Source organism: Aptenodytes forsteri, unplaced genomic scaffold (genome assembly GCF_000699145.1).
Source record: "Aptenodytes forsteri isolate BGI_AS27 unplaced genomic scaffold, ASM69914v1 Scaffold103, whole genome shotgun sequence".
Classification (NCBI taxonomy): domain Eukaryota; kingdom Metazoa; phylum Chordata; class Aves; order Sphenisciformes; family Spheniscidae; genus Aptenodytes; species Aptenodytes forsteri.
The window spans coordinates 5,556,851-5,562,486 of NW_008796051.1; positions in this window are offsets into that span (position 1 = coordinate 5,556,851).

The window sequence follows — 5,636 nt, forward strand, 5'->3', positions numbered from 1 at the left end:
CACCTGTCTAAGCTGTGAGCCGCCAGCTTCTCTAGGAGAATGCTGTGGGAGACGGTGTCAAAGGCCTTGCTGAAGTCCAGGTAGACCACATCCACAGCCTTTCCCTCATCCACTAGGTGGGTCACCTGGTCATAGTTTAAAGACATCAGGTGAGGGATTTAGTGTCCTATTTGGGAAATGTGAAATAGCACTGTAACTGTAGTATGTGAGCTGTGCTGTGTAATGCTAGTCCGGCAAATACAAAGTCACTATGGAGACATGTCACTAGATAGTGAGCTGGGACTAACTGTGAGGACTGCAGCAGCCAGGGAAACAGAGAAGCTGCAGTTTATCTTTCTTCTAGCAAGGAGGCTGAAAGAGACAGGGAAAAGACTTCATGTGAAACCAAGAAATGAGAGACAGGAGGTGCCTCCCAGGTACCCAGAGGTCAGCTCTAATTCCTCTATTATAAGCCTCCAGGAGCACAGAGGTTATAAAAAAATAAAGCAACTCTTGGAGAAGAGCTTTTCCAAGAGGAAAGGAGTGCTAGAGATCCAGCCAGAGTGGCAACCAAAGATGTGGTGCTATCACAATTACTTTAAATCATTTGAGCTTGTCTGCCACGAGTCCTATGTTCTTGGTTCCTCCCCTGTGTTGGTGTTAGTGTTTGTAAAGGATGGATTTGCCTGAAAATTTACGAGGGAAAAGGAAGTTTTCCTTGATAGACAGATGTCCTGAAAAGACAGATCAGTTCCTTGATCCACCTAGTCATGCATCCCCAGGAGCACTACTATTGGCACAATGTGGTAACAAGGATGTGTAGCTAAGACTGTGGAACTGTGCTTTCAATGGAAACCCATGCTTAGACTGGAAATATCAGAGCGGTATGAGACTATAACATCTGTCACCATATTAAGATCACCTCAACTATCTGATGTCACATCACATCAATTCCCACCAATCTGTCAGAGGGCTCTTAAGTACAGAAGTGGGATCTTAACATCTGCTTCATATGAAACAAGGCTGGTACACATTGGCATTTCATAGAACCTTTTTGGCAAAAAGACAAACTGAAAGCCTAAAGTATTTTTTTTAAATCTCAATATCACAAATATTTTCCTATATTACAGTGTTTGATGTTTGACAAAGAAGAGACGTTGCACAGAAACAAGCACAAGCAAGTAAGGATTTTATGTCTATTGAAGATGCCTGAACTTCTGAATTTTAGTGTACTTCAGAGTCTTACTAAGATGTTTTTGATGATTAAGGTCCTATCCAAATCATAAGAACGTCAGCATAAGAATAGGGATGTTTATTTGTTAGCATATGCATTAAGTAACTTTTTTCTTTTTATTAGTTATATTTTATTCCCTGTACTTGAATTAATTTTTTCCAGTATACATTGTTTTGTATCTAGTTAAGGCTGTTTTGGTAGAGAGAGCATATTGCAGTTTCCCAAATTTTAATAAGATTCTTTTAACTGAATAATAAATGACATTTTAAAAAGGGAATTATTAATAGACTTTGGTACAGCATTTTCTATGTGACTTCTGGGTCTTGTTTTCATTTTCAGTGTCTTTATTGTCTTTCCCTATACACTTACTTCTTCATTGATTTAACAATGCTCTATTCACTTATGCTAGTTTATTAAATCCTGTGGTTATAATCTCTATGGAATCCTCAGTTGATTGTGTTCATAGTTCCGTAATGGTGTGCAAGCATTTTCTCCTGTTATGATGTTGCCAGGAAAGCCTGTTCCAGGTTTGACTATAATTGTCCACCTGACAATGGAAATGCACGTATTTTTTTACACACAGTTTTTATTACTGCAGTTCATACCTATCTTGAGGTGACACTTCATTTTCTTGCTGTGGAGTTCCATTGCCTGTAGATCTCTACCCTGACACTCTTCAAAGCTTCAGTTTAGATTATTCTTTTCCCCTATCAGCATGTTCTTCAAAAAAAATTGTATTCTCATAAGATAATTATAGCATTAGAGAGTTAGTCCATCAGCAAGATGAACTTTCTTCAATATAGCATAAGAAGGAATATCAACTACTTCATTCAGAAATATGCAAAAACTTCATTTCTTCAACTCTGCTTCCAGTAATCTCCATTCCCATACACCCATAGGTAGCTAAACAAAGAAATCAGAAATCACGCCACTCCTAGGGTCAGATTTGCTTGTAACTTTGAGGATATGTGTGAAAGGTGTTCCTAGCAAAATGAACTTTGATTTCTGAGCATGCCAGTGTTACCTGTTTGTAAGTCTCAGTATATGTAGCTCTAATCAACCAACACACTATGTTCAAGTCAAATAAAAAGGTATTTCTTTGTGATGGCTAGAGCTTACGGATAGTCTGCTATTAAGAAGTATTGCTATAAGAACTCATCGCTCTCTTGCTATTGTAACAAGTGATTTTTATTACAGTATGGACAGCTCTCACTTTACGTTCATCAGTAAGTCTTTATAGCAGTATGAATATATCTCTTAATTTCTTTATGCTCTGAGGTATTTCTGTTCATTTCTCATAAATGAGCAAATAAACCATCTAACTGCCGTCTCTTAATATTCATAATCTGAGAGACTTTTCTTTCTGGCTGCTTAAGCAGCTGACACAGTAGGCATTGTCTGTGGGTGGCCAGGAACGTGCTAGATAGACAATGATTTTAAACTGAATTACAATATAGTAGATAGCCAAGTTTGAGGTACTGGGGTTTTCCTACCCACTGCCATAGATGAAAATAGATTTGCAGCAATAGGTTTTGCTATCCTAAAAGTTGTAGACAACTGATTCTTGTCATGTTTTGGTATGCTTTGATAATAAGAAGCAAATGTCCTGTGAAATAAACTGAACGAAGCGCAATTGGTGGGAATTCCCATATTTCTTACATCTTTCTGTTCTGTTAAGTGCTTCCAGACATTATTAAGGAGTTGATTCTGCATACGGTTTGTTGATATATTTGTCTATTTCTAGCTCTTACTCTGATCTGGTAAATCTGTAGATAGACACTAGACATGGCATCTCTACATTTTCTACGCACAGCATAACGGGCAATACGATGGTCAAATTGTTTCATACTCTCAGTGATTTTTTAAATTACAAAATTTCTCGAATGTTGTTTGTTCTTTCATTTACTTACCCTAATAGTAGTGATTAACTAACATGTAAATACCACTGCAAAATCACTGTGCAAAATGAAAGTCACCCCTTCAGCCACTCTTTTCAGATTTTCTCTTCTGCCTCCGTGGTGTGCTATTTGAATGCATTTCTGAAGTGCTTTAAACATTGTAACTGGTATCTCTGCGGTTCTCAATTTTGCCTTTTCTCTCTAGTGGGAAAAATTATTTTAATTATTTAAAACCTATGTTTGCTTTGTCAGTTATTGATGACAAGTTCCAAGAAGTTTCCGTGTGTGTAGAGCGCACAATAGCTTTTTAGGAATCATCTTACATGATGTTCAAAGTGATTCTTGTCTCAAAGAAAGCAAGAAAAAACTTTTTAAAGACCTGGACAGCTCCCTTAGGCCTTTGGAATAGATTTATAGGTCACAATTTCCATTTTAAGCTATCAGGACTAAGCTAGTGCATGTGTGCCTTCTTTCCAGACCATCCTATGCCTAACCATAAATACCAAGATTTTAAATTTGACTGGATTCTAGGGGAAGACTGCACAGAAAACAGAAGCAGGGCATGATCTGCTCCAGTAGGGTGAGTGGCTAAAGAGACGTACTAATTATTTATAGCAAGGTGTATTACACTGCTGTAGCCCAGATCGAAGATGATAACAAAGCAGGAACTGAAGCCATTATTAGTTATCTTCATTCAATGGGAATGAAGTCTTCTTGCCACCAAGAAGAAGCTCCACTTAAATAACGCTTATATAAAAAATGAACATCTTGTATTGGAAAAAACTCCATGGCAAACATGAGCTGCTGTTTGTGTTCGTGTAAAACCTTCCTCTGGATCTCAATCTAGAAAAATTGTTCCAATATCCATTTATTTTTGAAGAGACTGGGTACATTCAATGTCTTTCAGCAGCCTCTCCTTTCACATTTTCATGTCAATTGGGGCTACCCTACCTTCCACTCCATTGGATTTGCTAGCTATTTCTTGATGAGAAAGAAAATGTGCTTGGGGCTGTTTCAGACCCATTTGGATGATCATACTGACAGCCCAGCACATGGTGACTGTAAAAGGACCCCTTTTGGAAAGTTAGTGAGTCCTGGCAGAGAGCCACGAAACACAATGCTGTCTAGATTTACAGTAGACCTTATCTGCCAAGACTGGTAATTACCTCCTGCAGCTGGGTAGCTTGTCTGGCCAGTAGTCATGTCTGAGCATAGAGCACTATTCGAAGTTTGCATGATCTAATGAGCTGGTAGGTAGTTTTGAGTACTCTGGAAAGTAGTCATTTTCTCGAAGGTTTCCTCACTCAAATATTCCTGTTATTACAAACATTTAAAAAATAATAACAAGGCAGACACAATGATTAGGTGAAAATTTATATTACAAAAATTAGAGATTATACTTCTTTTTTCCCTAACATTACATGGAGGATATCATGACCCTACTGAAATCATTAAGAATTCTCTCACTGACTTTGGTACAGACAGGACCCTACTAGTAGGGAGTATGTGAACTGCTTTTAATGGCAGATGATCTAGGATGATACACCAATGCAGCAGTAGCATGGATCCAGTAATTTTCCCGGTGAATTCAAAAGGGAGATGCTGGGCAACATTCCTTTCATACCTATTTCCACTTTCTTTTAATGTTTACTTTAAATGAGTGCATTGAGTCATTGTGAAATACTATCAGCTGAAACACCAGCACTATGTTGATTATGTGCAGTTGTTTATCTTGTTTTCCATCACTACAGAGATGGCGGTTCCTCTGTTGATGAGGTACAGTTAGTACAAACTAATGCCAGATGAAGCAAATGTGACTCTGGCCAAGGCATTGTTTGCACTCTGTGTTAAAGACACAAAGTCCTAAGTCAATTCCTCTCTTAATCAGGGTGTTGCAGAGCCTCTGGGCCTCGCTAAGACTGTTTACCTTGTAGCCTAGGAGTATCAATATTTGAAAATTTCAGTCTTTTTTCTTACGTTTCCTTTGAAATTTTGCCTATCCTTCCTGAGATCCCAGGTTCCTGCCTGTTTCTCCATGGCATGTATGGCTGTGAACGTATTAGATCTAATAGAATCATAGAATAGTTTGGGTTGGAAGGGACCTCTAAAGGTCATCTAGTCCAACCCCCCTGCAATGAGCAGGGACATCTTCAACTAGGTCAGGTTGCTCAGAGCCCCCTCCAACCTGACCCCGAATGTTTCCAGGGATGGGGCATCCACCACCTCTCTGGGCAACCTGTGCCAGTGTTTCACCACCCTCAGCGTAAAAAATGTCTTCCTTATATCTAGTCTGAGTCTACCCTCTTTCAGTTTAAAACCATAACCCCTTGTCTTATCACAACAGGCCCTACTAAAAAGTCTGTCCCCACCTTTCTTATAAGCCCCCTTTAAGTACTGATAAGCTGCAATAAGGTCTCCCCAAAGCCTTCTCTTCTCCAGGCTGAACAACCCCAACTCTCTCAGCCTTTCCACATAGGAGAGGTGTTCCATCCCTCTGATCATTTTTGTGGCCCTCTTCTGGACCC